Below are 14,918 nucleotides of genomic sequence, written 5' to 3' on the forward strand. Positions count from 1 at the left end.
AGAAACGGGAAAAGGAGACGAGAATGGGAAGGTAAGATAAGAAGAAGAATGGGAAGAGAAGGGAAGGGAAGGAAAGGGAAAAAAACTAGAAAGCAGAGAAGGAAAAGGAGGAAAAGGGAACGGAAGGAGAGGGAAAGGAGTGCATGGAAAGGAATGGAGAAAGGAGAGAAGGCAAAGGAAGGGAGGGAAGGGAAGGGAGGGGGAGAGAAGGAGTGAGAAGGAGTGAGAAGGAAACGAAAGAGAAGAGAAGGAAAAGGAAGGAAAGGAAATGGAAGTAGAGGTAAGGGAATGGATGGGACGGGAAAATAAAGGAAGAGAAGGCAAAGGAAGGGAAGGGAAGGGAAGGGAAGGGAAGGGAAGGGAAGGAAAGGCACCGTGAGAGAATACGTAGGAAATGGCGACACCTGGTGACGATATCGATAATGGTGATGGTGGAGATTGGTGACGGTGGTGATTATGGCGCTAGAAATACATTGCTCAATTACTCTCTCTCTCACACACATCCTTGCAAAATAAAAAATAAATGAATAAAAACAAGAATAACAAAAATTTTCGGCAAACAAATGCAACGATGTGAAGAAACTGGGCGAGAGAGAGAGAGAGAGAGAGAGAGAGAGAGAGAGAGAGAGAGAGAGAGAGAGAGAGAGAGAGAGAGAGAGAGAGAGCAAGCAAGCAAGCAAGCAGAGAGGGGTCACTTGCATACACGCTCATGGATATCTAGGCAGACACACTGTTACCTGGTCCTCCGCCGTCCCTTCTTTTTTTGGGGGGAGGGGGGGAGGGGGGGGGAGTGGACAAAGACTACACCATACAACTGTACACTCCTATTGTCTTTCCTCCTCCCCCACCTGTACCTTCACCACTAACCCACTTCCTCTTCTTACTATACCCTTGATTAAAAAAAAGAAAATGAGAGCAGAGAAAGATGAAAGGTAGGAAGAGCGAGATATGAGGCAGACAATTACAGTGAGCCAGATCAAACGGAGGAAGGAGGGGGGATAGGAGGGCAAGGGAGATGGCCAGAAATTTGAATATACGAAAGGAAAAAGGTTTGGAGGAAGAAAGAGGAATGAATGAGTGAGAATCAGGCTATAAGAACAGGATGATGAGGAGAGGATGAGCGGCAGCTAAATGGACATAAGAAGAGATGAGCGTGAAGGAGAATAAGAAATAGAAGATGGGAAGACGATGAAAAAGGAAGACGGGAAGAAGATAAGATATAGAGGATAAGATGAATGTGACTTTGACTGTAATAAAAGATAGATAGGAAGAGGATAACAAGGAATAGAGGATGAGGATAAGATATAGAGGATAAGATGAATGTGACTTTGACTGTAATAAAAGATAGATAGTAAGGGATAAAAAGGAACAGAGGATGAAAATAAGATATAGAGGATAAGATGAATGTGACTTTGACTGTAATAAAAGATAGATAGGAAGAGGATAACAAGGAATAGAGGATGAGGATAAGATATAGAGGATAAGATGAATGTGATTTTGACTGTATTAAAAGATAGATAGGAAGAGGATAACAAGGAATAGAGGAGGAGGATGAACAACGGCTAGAATAAAACAGAGAAATGATAAGTTAGAGAAGTGAAAGATGAGGTCGAAAAGATGAAAGGGAATAAGACTAAAACGAAAAAGAAGATAAGAAGGAAGTGGAAATGTAACTTAAAAGACTGAGAATGGGGAAAATTAAAATCACTCTACCGCTTAAGAATAAACTGTAGTGCTTAAAGAAAGAATTAAACGGGAAATGAAAATAACAGTACATTATAAACTGGAAAACTGGATGGAAGAAACGATAACAGAATATAACTAGAAATGAATTATAGAGAGACAACACACGACCCCCCCCCCCCACACACACACACGCACGCACACACGCAAGAAAACAATAACAACAGGATATGAGAGAAGGAGGAGGAAGATGAAGAAACCCGACAATAATAAGCGTATAACTGAACGACTAAAATTACAGGTGGCAACAGTTATGAACGGAGAAACAGATTACGATGAGGAGATAAAGAAAAAAACGATCTATCACCTTTGACACCACGAACAGGAGACTAAAATAGAGAAGAAAGAAAACAGAAGACGTGAGAAAATGAAACTAAGTACAAATTGAAGGAACTTGTAATTGTAACGAGGGAGAAAAAATATAAAACGAGGATAAAAGGAAAACCCAATAAAGCTCAAATTGCAAAGGAGACAAGAAAAAAGATATTCGGTGACCTTTCGATACTAACATGGCAACCACTCTCTCTCTCTCTCTCTCTCTCTCTCTCTCTCTCTTAATAACAGGTAGGGACAATAAGCATACACCCGAAGGTCAGTCTTGGTCTAATATTTTTTTCCTCCACTCTTGCAAAAACGTGGAGCAGGGAGGGTGGAGAGCGTGGGAGGGGGCGGGGGAGGAGGAGGAGGAGGCGTGGGAGAGGAAGGGGAGGGGGAGGGGATGTAAGGGGCGGGGTATTATACATGAGGATGCAGGTGGCGAGGAAGGAAAGGTGAGGGAGCAAAGAGAAGCAAAGAGGAGTAAGAAGAGGAAGAGGGGAAGAGGGAAAAGGGAGAGGAAAGGGAGACTCAAGAGACAGGTGAAGGACAAGAGGTTAGGGGAGGACTGCAAAGGAAGGCAAGCAGAGAGGAAGCATGGGATGGGAAGGGAAGGAACAAGAGAACGTAGAAAGGTAAGCTGAAGGGATAGGTAAAGGTAAAGGTTGGTGCATACGCTATAGCTGCGCGTGGCTGCGGTGCTCATCTCCGATCCGTTGGCCCTTTGAGCATGTAGTAGATAACAACCAATTACCCCGGGACGTGGGCCAGTGTGAAATTCGGAATTACCATAGTTTACATTCCCCAGGTTTCCCCAAGTATCCATTTATCGACCAGCCCGAAAGGGAGAATGAACAGCTGGGTAAGATACACGCCAACTGTCTGGGCCGAGATTCGAACCCGGGCCAGCAAAGTGGTAGCCAGGCACGCTGACCACTAGACCACGGAGGCGCATGGAGTGAGAGAATAAAGGAGGTGAGTGAAGGAGAGGTAAGAGCTTGGATGGAGCAAAAGTGGAGCAAAGGGTGAAACAGGGAAGTGGATGAAGGAATGTAGGATGGAAGAGCTGCGGGAGGGAAGGAAGGAGGGGGGTAAAGAAGGAAGGAGGGAGAGTAAAGGAAGGAAGGAAGGAAGAGTGAAGGAGAGGTGAGGACTTAAATGGAACGAAAGTGGAGCAAAGGGTGAGACGTGGAATAGGATGAAGGAATGTTGGAAGGCAGGAGGGGAGGGGAGGGAAGGAAGGAAGGAGTGAGGGAGAGGTGGGGGAAGAGGAAAGGAAAGAGGGAGAGTGAGGGAAGGAAGGAGGGGGAGTGAGGGACAGGTGGGGAGTGAGGGAAGGAAGAAGGGAGAGTGAGGGAAGGAAGGAGGGGGAGTGAGGGAGAGGTGGGGGTGAGGGAAGGAAGGGGGAGAGAGGGAGAGGTAGGGGAAGAGGAAAGGAAGGAGGGAGAGTGAGGGAAGGAAGGATGGGGATGAGGAAGAAAAGAAGAGGGAGTGAGGGGGTGAGGGAGAGGTGGGGGGGTGGGGGGTGAGGTAGAGGTGAGGGGGACATTGGTACTACAACAGTTAACTTAAGTGGAGGCGTCGTTCCACTCCAAGGGGCCACAGCACGCGTCCACACCCTTCCCTCCTCCTCCTCCTCCTCCTTTCCTTCCGTTCTATCCTCCTCGTCCTCTTTACCTTTGGTCTTTCTTTAACGTGTTTTTATATTTTTTTCCACACGTGTGTCTCTGAATATGTTTGACCGTGTGCCTGTTTGTATCTCTCTCTCTCTCTCTCTCTTCTATCACTTCAAATTATCTATGAGAGAGAGAGAGAGAGAGAGAGAGAGAGAGAGAGAGAGAGAGAGAGAGAGAGAGAGAGAGAGAGAGAGAGAGAGAGAGAGAGAGAGAGAGAGAGAGAGAGAGAGAGAGAGAGAGAGAGAGAGAGAGAGAGAGAGAGAGAGAGAGAGAGAAAGCAGCTATCCATCTTAAGCAACTTCTCACGACTCAATTAAACTTAAGCAATACATCACCAATCGAGAGAGAGAGAGAGAGAGAGAGAGAGAGAGAGAGAGAGAGAGAGAGAGAGAGAGAGAGAGAGAGAGAGAGAGAGAGAGAGAGAGAGAGAGAGAGAGAGAGAGAGAGAGAGAAAAGAAAAAGAAAAAAAGGGAGCGTGACGGAAAGAAGACAATGCTATCAATACAGGTGAGTCAAGGGCAGGTGTGGTAATGAGGGCGACGGGCAGGTGAGGCGGAGTGACAGGTCAGTGTATAGAGGCGAGTGAAAGGTGTGTGTGGGGCAACGCGGACGCTGAATGAAAGGGAAGGAAGGAAGGCAAATGAAAGACTCGGACGAACGTGAGAGAATGAAGGGACGAAGGCAAACTGAAAGGTGGACTGATTAAGCAGCGGGGTTCGTGTTTCTTAATGGTCCCTCTAAGACAGAAAAATGAGGAAAAATCATCACTCACACAAACCATTTCATAATATATATCAAAGCAATTGTGATCAGTTTATGTATCATCTATTTTGGGGGGTTTATATCATGGCACAAATTTGGCCCGTCGCTGCTACACGGTAAAGCCACAAATTTGGCCCGTCGCTGCTACCGGGTTAAAAGTGAAACACGGAGAAACGGGTAAAGATAGCGTGTGGTAAGATGTTGGAAGGTAAAGAAGAGGAAAAAAGAGTTACTAAGTGTTATTGAAGGTAAATATAAGGTATAGCTTGAATTAAAAGTGAAGCAGAGAGGAACGGATATATTGAGCGTGTGAAAAGGTGTTGGAAAGTAAAGAGGGGTAAAGAGAGCGTGTGGGAAGATGTTGGAAGGTTAAGAAGAGAAAGAAGAGTTACAAAGTGTTATTGAAGGTAAATATAAGGTAGGCTGAATTAGAAGTGAAGCAGAGAGGAACGGATATATTGAACGTGTGAAAAGGTGTTGGAAACTAAAGAGGGGGAAAAAGTTGCGACGTAGCTGATGAAGAAAAGGAGTGAAAGTAAATTGAAAGGTAGATTGATTTATAGTGAAGCGGAGAGAAGCGGATCAACTGAACGTGTGGAAAGATGTTGAACGGGAAAGAAGAAAAAAAGATACTGACTGGCAGAGTAAAATAAGGAGTGAAGATAAACTGAAAGATGAACTGAATGAGAAGTGAAGCGGAGAGGAACGGCTGAATGAACGTGTGGAAAGATGGATTTAAAGAGGCGGCAAAATAGAAGTACAGGAGGCTTTTACACAGTGACTGAGATGAAACAATGAATGTGAAGGAAGATAAACTGAAAGGAGGAATGAATTATAAGAGAAACAGAGAAGAATGGATAAAATGAACGTGTGGAATGATGTAGAAATGGAACAAAGGGGAAAAAAAAGTAAACAGTGACTGGGATAAAACAATGAATGAGAAGGAAGATAGACTGAAAGGAGGAATGAATTATAAGAGAAACAGAGAAGAATGGATAAAATGAACGTGTGAAAAGGTGTAGAAATGGAACAAAGGGAGAAAAGAAAACAGAAGCAAACTCCACAAAGGCTGTAAATAATTGAATCCAGAGAGCAGCGAGGAAAGAGGTGTAATGAACTTAAGGAAATATTCACGACAGCAACAAAAAGGAAAAAAAAACAAGGTATACACTGAATACATTGACACAGACAGGCAAGAAAAATGAGACTTAAGGGATGAATCATAATGAAAAGTACACTGAATGAAAATGAGAAGCACAGAAAAAAGGGATGAAATGAAAGTGGGGGAGAAGAAAGATTTGGGAGAGTAAAGAATGACAATAAAAAAGGAACAGAGAACATATTTACCCAGTGGCTGATAACGAGATGAAAGATGCCGGGGAGATGAGAGATGATGATGATGAGAGGCAGACAATGAGAAGAGGAGAAAAATAGAAAAAGGAGGACGGGGATGAAACTAACGTGGGAAAAGAAAGATGCATGAAGGTTAAACGGGGAAACAAACGGTACAGAGAAGATATTTACAGAATGACTGAGAAAAATGCAGGAAAATATGAAGGTGCAAATTATAAAACACAACACGGAGGAAAAAAAAGACATATAAACGAGACAGTATATTGGTGGAGGGGAGTTGGGGAGGAAGGGAGAGGGAAGTGTTTGCATGTGTGTGTGTGTGTGTGTGTGTGTGTGTGTGTGTGTGTGTGTGTAATAGAAGACAAAGAGGAGTGAAGAGGTATCATTGGAAGCCTTATTATCACCTCCAGTCAGTCAGGTGAAGGGCAGGGATGGCACAACGGGACCAGCAACCCAACATGCAATCCAGGAAGTGAGGCGCGTAATGGAAGGAAAGGGAGATGAGAGACAGAACGTTAAGTGGCTGTGGGAAGAGGAATATGATAGCGACACTTTCTCATGAGGGGATTAAAAGAATTGCCTTCCCCCTTTCTCTCCCTCCATCTCCCTCTCTCTCCTCCGCCTCTTAATCTCCCTCTTACACTTCGCCTCGGGGTTAAGGTGTGTGTACAGAGCCCCAGGTGTTCACAGGTAACCCAGTTCATTATAGTCTCCAATCACAGGTGTTGCGTGAGAGGGAAAGGGAGAGATAGATGGATAGTTATTTAGATAGATAGATAGATAATGATAGATAGAAAGAGAGAGAATGACAGAGACAGACAAACAACGGATAAAGACATACATACATACAGACAGACAGACATACATACATACATACAGACAGACAGACAGAAGGTGAGAAGACCACTTGTATCGTTAATAAACCACAGTTATTTAACTTAATACAAACGCAATAAAACACACACACACACACACACACACACACACACACACACACACACACACACACACACGAGCACCTCCACCCCACTTCACACAAGCACACACACACACACACACACACACACACACACACACACACACACACACACACACACACACACACAGAAGCATCCCCCCCCTCCCCCCCATCAACACAAGGTCGCCGCTACTGGGCACATAACAAAAAACAAACAACAAAAAGACAATAATTGACAGTCGGTGTGCGTGACGGTCCACACTCTCGCCCCCCCCCCCCCCCCCCGGGCAGCCTCTTGGTCGAGTGAAGATCTTTTTTATTTATTTCTATCTGTCGTTTTCTTTGTCTCATGACCCTCAAGTCTACACACACACACACACGCACGCACATACTCACACGCACCGACCGTTGATCACAGGTTATTTTGCGTGTGTGTGTGTGTGTGGGGGGGGGGTATATATATGTGTGTGTGTGTGTGTGTGTGATCTAACTTAATTACGCTAGAAACATCTCATTACCTGTCAATTAAGGGGAAACTAAAAAGCTCTACAAAGACATGAGCCAAAAAAAGGGTTATTAAGACGTCCTCAGCAATGACCTTTTACAACAGAGGAATTCCAAAAAGAAGAAAATCAAGGAGGCAAAGGTTAAATATGAGGTAAGAAAGGAAAAACAGGAGGAAGGAGCCCATAAAGTATAACAAAAACCGGCCATGGATTAACCCAACTTCAATTACGGATGTTTTAGCGGTTATGAATGTCAGGAAAATGCCGACTAAAAGATAAAAAAAATTACAAGACATAAAAAAATGAATAACGAGTTACATAAGAATCAACCAGCGCACGACCTTCACACCATTGCCGTTTTCAAGACAAACTATTCAGAGCGAGTAGAGACACGAGAAAAAAATAGAAGGGAGCAAAAAACTAACGATTGAATAACAGAAAGTAGATAAATATGTAAGCGAAAAGGAACCAAAACAAGCGATTAAATAATAGCAAACGCATATATAAAGGAAAACGATACCGAAATAAACGAATCAATTACAGGAAAAATATAAATAATTGAGTTAAGAATACCGAAACAAACGATTAAAGAACAGAAAATACATCAATAAACAAAATAGGCCAAAAAAAGATTAAATAACAGTAAACATAAATGAAAAGAAAACCAATATGAAGGATTAGATAGCGGCAAATACACGGACCAGCGAAAAAAAAGACCAAAATATACGATAAAATAAGAGAAAGTTCATAAATAATTGAAGAAAAAAAAGATTGAATACAAGCAGACAAAACGAAAATAGTGAAAAAAAGACCGAAACAAACTATGAAACAAGAGCGGAGACATAAATAGATGAATTGAAAGTGTCACGCTCCGATAAACTAAATGAAATAACGTGTTGGATAAAAAAATTAGAATCACTTGAGTCAGCTTCGTGTGTGTGCGTGTGTGTGTGTGTTCCCATTACCTGAAGCACTCATCAAAAGTATATCAGCCGCACTTCACCTGTCTCACCTGTAGATAATTAGACCCAACACCAACTGACGAACACACGGCGTCCTAGATTATTTTTTCTCTACATATTTTTCCTCGTCGGCCTTTTTACTTGTTGTTCTGTATAGGCTTCTGGGTTCTGATGCCTTTTTATATTCTTTATTTATTTATCCTCTTTTGTTTGTTTGTTTGTTTGTTTGTTTGTTTGTACAAGGAGAAGTAAACGAAGAGCAAAGCAAATAGGAAAAAGAAAGCAACATACCGCTCGCACCAAAGAAGACACAGAGGGTAAAATCAAACATAAAAAAATATATATAAAAGTAAGAATTAAGTAAAGTGTCTACAACCTAAAAAAAATTAACAGAGAAGAGGATATAAATTAATGAGAAATAAAAAAAAAGTTATTACATCCCTTTAAAAAGCAGAGAAGAGTGTAATTATCAACTTGACTCTATAAAAGGAAAAAAAATAGTTAACTAGAAGATGTATCATCAGTTTAAGATAGACAGATAAATAGATAGATAGATAGAGATAGAGAGAGAGAGAGAGAGAGAGAGAGAGAGAGAGAGAGAGAGAGAGAGAGAGAGAGAGAGAGAGAGAGAGAGAGAGAGAGAATTAAATAGAGCATGTATCGCCCTTCCCACCGCCCCCTCGTGTCCTTTCCAAACACAATGGGAAAGCAAATATTAAGAGACAAACGTTTACCAGAAAGGCGCCTCATTGTGTGCCGGCGGTGGGGAGTGTATCAAGTCTCCCTCTCCCTCTCCCTCACACACACACACACACACAGGCAACCTAAACACTCGTACTTATGTCTCTTGTAGTGTACGTGAGAGGAAAACACAAGCAGGTAAAATCACAAGAATGAGACAAAACAAGGCAATCAAAAGAGCATTGCCGCGTGGATAAGAGTGGTTGGCCCGGGTCGTTCGTGTGTGTGAATACAGAGTGATTTTGTCGTTGTGTTGACGTACTAGCACTGATGACGACGAGCACTTTACGAAACGCCTTGAGGAATATAAAAGATAGTGGCATTCCTCACTTTTTATATATATATTTCTTTCCTTCACTTCTCTTCAGCCCTTCCCTTCATCTCTTCATTCCTTAACTTTTCTTTCTTTCTCTTTACTTTATCCCTTCCCTTATCTTTTGTTCATCCCTTCCCTTCTCTTTCCTTTCATTCTCTTTTTTTCCATCCCTTCCCTCCCTTTAATTTCATTCCCTCCACTCCCTTCCCTTCACTCCACTCTCTTCACATCTTTCCCTTCCTCATCCTTCCCCTTTCCATCTCTTCCCTCCCAACCTCTTCTCTTTCCTTTTCTTCCCTTCACTCCTTCCTTACTCTTCTCTCCCCATTATCCTCTCCCATCTCTTTCCTTCCCTTCTACTCACTTCCCTTCCCTTCCCTTCATTCCCTTCCCGTCCCTTACCTTAGATCATAAAACTCCACAGACAAAAGAAACACGGCCCCCATATTATTGTTCCTACCTTTTACGCTTCTTTACCTGACTTAATTGCTTGCCATCTTGCGCGGTGTCAGCTGGTGCTTAATAGAGGAAGTTAACTGCATGGTAGATTATCTTGGGGATCTTTATAACCTTTGGGAGCTTTATGATCAAGAACAATCAGACGCAAGAGCCTTTTTTTGTCGCTCGGAAATTACACAATGCTAAAGTTTTATGTTAGAGGAACGTAACGCGCTGGGAAAGTTAGTGAGAGGTAGAGAGAGGGAGTTAGTGAGTTAGAGAGATAGAGTTAGAGAGAGAGAGAGAGAGAGAGAGAGAGAGAGAGAGAGAGAGAGAGAGAGAGAGAGAGAGAGAGAGAGAGAGAGAGAGAGAGATGATAATGAATAAGATAATGTTGGAATGAAAGGGATATGAGGAGAAGAAGGAGATAAAGGAGGAAGATTAAATAAGTAAACCAATAAAGTAGATACGTGTAAGAACAATTTAATAAAGAAAGAAAGAAAGAAAGAAAGAAGTAAAGGAAAAAGAAAGAAAGAGAAAACGAAAAATAAAGAAAGGAGGAAAGATTAAAAATAAATAAGGAAAAAAAATATGAGAAAAAGAAAGAAAAACAAATAAACAAAGACAGAAAGAAGACATCAGGACCCGGAAGCCTACACCGCACAACAACAAAAAACAAAAACAAAGAAAACAAAAAAATACACAGAAGCCGACAAGGGGGAAAAAAGAGAAAGATAAAACAAAAAACAAGAAATCTGAGGCATAACATGGAGGCTCCGGTGATCCAGAACTCGTGGTGGAAGAGGCGACAAGGAGGCTACACAGAACACTTAACAAGACAAGGACAGACAGACACACGGAAGCCTGGCCCTGGGTTTCCATACACCTTGGTCTGCCTGCATCATTTATCACTCCTTCTCATCTCCTCTTTCCTAACCTTTCCTCCTCATTCCCTCCGTTTATTATTTTTTACACCTTCTCTCCCTTTATTCATGATATTTATTCCTATTCATATTTATCATTATTCCTATTTACTTATGTTATTTATTCCTACTTCCCATTTTCACTCGGTTCCTCCTTTCTATCCCTCATTTCAGAATTCAATTCCCTCTCTCCCTCCATCCTCATTCTCTTCCTCCTCTGCCATATTCCATTCTTTTCCTCTCTTATTTCCTTTCTTTCCATCTCTACGTCATTCCCTCTCTCTTTCCTCCTTTCCTTCCTCCTCTGCTTACTCCATTATTTCCTCTCATATATTTTTTCTTGTACTTAATTTCTCTCCCCTCCATCATTCCCTTCCTCTTCTGCCTTTTCTTTCATTTCCCATCTATTTTTTTTTCATACCTATTTCATTCTTTACTCAACTCGTTTCCTCTCTCACTTCCTTCACTTCCATCCACAACATCATTATCTCTCTTCCCTCATTTCCTCATTCCCTCCTCGCCCTCATTCTCTACTCCTCCTTCCTCCCCCTCCCCTCCTCTGCTACAGGTTCTATTGTTTCTGGGGCCTGGCTCATTCTCGTTCTTGTCTTCAATCAGGGGGCGAGAGGTCGTGGGCGTGAGGGGGGGCTGAGAGAGGGGGGAACAGGGGGAAGGAGGGATGGGGAAAGGCCGAAGGGATGGTATCTGGGTTGCTGAGAATGAAGGGCTTTGTTTTTTATTTGTATTTCCATTGGTTTTCAGAGTATGCCATGAGTTATTTCTAGTGTTCAAAGGCTGGCAATATTTTCCTTCTCCTTTTACGGTTCTTCAAACATAAAAACAAGGCCTTTTCCATCGCCTCTAAGAGTATGGCAGGAGTTATTTCTAGTGTTCAAAAGCCGGCAATATTTTCCTTCTCCTTTTACGGTTCTTCAAACATAAAAACAAGGCCTCAAAAACGGTGTACGGGGTGAGAACGGTTGGCTTTGTTTTTCTTTTTCTATTTCCATCGCCTCTAAGAGTATGGCAGGAGTTATTTCTAGTGTTCAAAGGGTGACAATATTTCCTTCTCCTTTTACGGTTCTTCAAACATAAAAACAAGGCCTCCAAAACGGTGTACGGGCTAATGATTTACAGGACGTGACTTCCTTTTTTTTTTTTTATGGCTGTTTACCGTCCTTGCCTTTCTTGCGTACCCTTCCCAACCTGCCCCGCCCTTCATCCCCACCGCCCTTCCTCGCTTCATCCCTTCATCCCCTCAACCTTTCCTCCCTCCCCTCCCCTCCTTCATCCCTTAACCTGACAACCTGCAACCTTGACCAGTCTTTGCCGCACGTACGACCACACCCACCTGCACGTCTCTCTCTCTCTCTCTCTCTCTCTCCATCTCGTTCTCCTCCTCCTCCTTTTCCTTCTCATCTTCATTCTCCTCATCAAAAAAGAGGAAAAAATAACTGGTAAAAAGTTATTGCGAGTCTTTTTGCTATTTTTGGGTTATTTGGATTTGTTTGTGCTGCAGTGGAAAAGAGAGAGAGAGAGAGAGAGAGAGAGAGAGAAAGGGGGGGAAGAAAAAGAAAGAAATATGTAGATGGAGAGCAGGGATGAAAGATAGGGAGAAAGAGAATAGAATAAAAAAGAGAAAATAAAGAAACCGACGCCTAAAGAGAAGTGGGACCCCAATGCAAATGTCAGGAAACTTTATTTGGCCGTCCTCGTGAGCGTCAGCACACTCACTGGTGTTTTCTCTCAGCAGGTGAGTGCATGCAATGCACTTGAAAGGCGTTAATTGGTGAACTAATTCTTATTAAGTAAAATTAATCAGTCAGAGAAGGAAAATATAATAAAAAAGAAAAATTGGAAGTAAGAAAGAAAAGGGAAGCGGATGCTGCGCCGCAAGCCGTCGCGAGGATTTCTTTGGATGACTGTGCGCGTCCCCGAGGCCCATCGGCCTTCCATCCAAGAACCGACACACGCGGTGACCGGCGCTTTCACAGCATCTATGATTAATTTTATAATCCAGTCTGGTAGTTTTAAGGAGTGAGTTCTTGAATCTGCCTTTCTCGCCTCGGCGAGGCTGGGGAGCGCCAGTGAGCCCAAGGTCTTTCTGGCGACCATGGCAGGACTGGAGGGCTCCCGGCAGGGCGCCTCGGCGTCCCCGGGGCCCCGACGGAGGTACCGGAGATCTACCGGCTACAAAGCCGGGCAGGTGGAGGCTCGTTAGCCGTGGTAGGGAATTCACCAAGAAGAGCAAGCTCCGAACAACAAACCCGGGCAGGTGGGGCTCGTCAGCCGTGGTAGGCAGTCTGCCTAGGAGAGCAAACTCCTAATAATAAACCCGGGCAGGTGGGGCTCGTTAGCCGTGGTAGGCAGTCTGCCTAGGAGAGCAAACTCCGAATAATAAACCCGGGCAGGTGGGGCTCGTCAGCCGTGGTAGGCAGTCTGCCTAGGAGAGCAAACTCCGAATAATAAACCCGGGCAGGTGGAGGTCGTTAGCCGTGGTAGGCAGTCTGCCTAGGAGAGCAAACTCCGAATAATAAACCCGGGCAGGTGGAGGTCGTTAGCCGTGGTAGGCAGTCTGCCTAGGAGAGCAAACTCGCAGGTGGGGCTCGTTAGCCGTGGTAGGCAGTCTGCCTAGGAGAGCAAACTCCAAATAATAAACCCGGGCAGGTGGAGGTCGTTAGCCGTGGTAGGCAGTCTGCCTAGGAGAGCAAACTCCTAATAATAAACCCGGGCAGGTGGAGGTCGTTAGCCGTGGTAGGCAGTCTGCCTAGGAGAGCAAACTCCTAATAATAAACCCGGGCAGGTGGGGCTCGTTAGCCGTGGTAGGCAGTCTGCCTAGGAGAGCAAACTCCTAATAATAAACCCGGGCAGGTGGGGCTCGTTAGCCGTGGTAGGCAGTCTGCCTAGGAGAGCAAACTCCAAATAATAAACCCGGGCAGGTGGAGGTCGTTAGCCGTGGTAGGCAATTCACCTAGGAGAGCAAACTCCGAATAATAAACCCGGGCAGGTGGAGGTCGTTAGCCGTGGTAGGCAATTCACCTAGGAGAGCAAACTCCGAATAATAAACCCGGGCAGGTGAAGGTCGTCAGCCGTGGTAGGCAATTCACCTAGGAGAGCAAACTCCGAATAATAAACCCGGGCAGGTGGAGGTCGTCAGCCGTGGTAGGCAATTCACCTAGGAGAGCAAACTCCGAATAATAAACCCGGGCAGGTGGAGGTCGTTAGCCGTGGTAGGCAATTCACCTAGGAGAGCAAACTCCGAATAATAAACCCGGGCAGGTGAAGGTCGTCAGCCGTGGTAGGCAATTCACCTAGGAGAGCAAACTCCGAATAATAAACCCGGGCAGGTGGAGGTCGTCAGCCGTGGTAGGCAATTCACCTAGGAGAGCAAACTCCGAATAATAAACCCGGGCAGGTGGAGGTCGTCAGCCGTGGTAGGCAGTCTGCCTAGGAGAGCAAACTCCGAATAATAAACCCGGGCAGGTGGAGCCCGTCAGCCGTGGTAGGCAGTCTGCCTAGGAGAGCAAACTCCGAATAATAAACCCGGGCAGGTGGAGCCCGTCAGCCGTGGTAGGCAGTCTGCCTAGGAGAGCAAACTCCGAATAATAAACCCGGGCAGGTGGAGCTCGTCAGCCGTGGTAGGCAGTCTGCCTAGGAGAGCAAACTCCGAATAATAAACCCGGGCTTCAAGGTGCTCGTTAGATGTCGTAGACAACCCATGTGAGGGAACACCAAAGGAAAGGAAAATATAAAAGAACACCAGAAAAAGGAAAATATAGAAACGATACATCAAGAAAAGAAAAAACATACAGATCATCCACCTTTAGGCCCTAACATCGCCAAAATTATGGGTGAGTCTTTTCTGGGGAGAAAGAGGCTCATCTATAAAAAGAGAAATATAGAAACGATACATCAAAAAAAGAAAAAAAAAACAGATCATCCACCTTTAGGCCCTAACATCGCCAAAATTCTGGGTGAGTCTTTTCTGGGGAGAAAGAGGCTCATCCAGACCAAAGAACATCAAAAAGGGATGATATGGAAAAGAACACCAAAATATATGAAAAGAAAGAAAAGAAAAAACATCGAAAAGGAAGTGACGGCAATAAATGAACAACATCAAGAAAAGAAAAATATAAACAAACATCATCCACCTTTCGGCCCCAACCAACATCACCAAAATTATGGGTGGGTCTCTTCTGGGAGGAAAGCGGCTCACCCAGACCAA

The 14,918-nt window shown here is 44.1% G+C and overlaps 1 protein-coding gene and 1 long non-coding RNA gene across 19 annotated transcripts in view; one reads left to right on the forward strand and one right to left on the reverse strand.

Moving 5' to 3' along the window:
• The window catches only part of LOC127010435 (uncharacterized), a 150,060-nt gene that overhangs the window by 123,762 nt on the left and 11,380 nt on the right, over window positions 1–14,918 (reverse strand). The gene's annotated exons all lie outside the window — the stretch shown is intronic.
• Window positions 12,856–14,598, forward strand: LOC127010438 (uncharacterized). 15 transcript variants are annotated; one of them, XR_007763172.1, is made up of 6 exons: window positions 12,856–12,968; window positions 13,037–13,240; window positions 13,497–13,706; window positions 13,775–13,910; window positions 13,979–14,108; window positions 14,177–14,598. It is a non-coding gene; the product is annotated as an uncharacterized LOC127010438 (long non-coding RNA). The 15 variants fall into 15 exon arrangements; XR_007763178.1 differs by having other exon boundaries at window positions 14,245–14,598; XR_007763182.1 differs by having other exon boundaries at window positions 13,979–14,040.

This window comes from Eriocheir sinensis, chromosome 43, assembly GCF_024679095.1.
Source record: "Eriocheir sinensis breed Jianghai 21 chromosome 43, ASM2467909v1, whole genome shotgun sequence".
Classification (NCBI taxonomy): Eukaryota; Metazoa; Arthropoda; class Malacostraca; order Decapoda; family Varunidae; genus Eriocheir; species Eriocheir sinensis.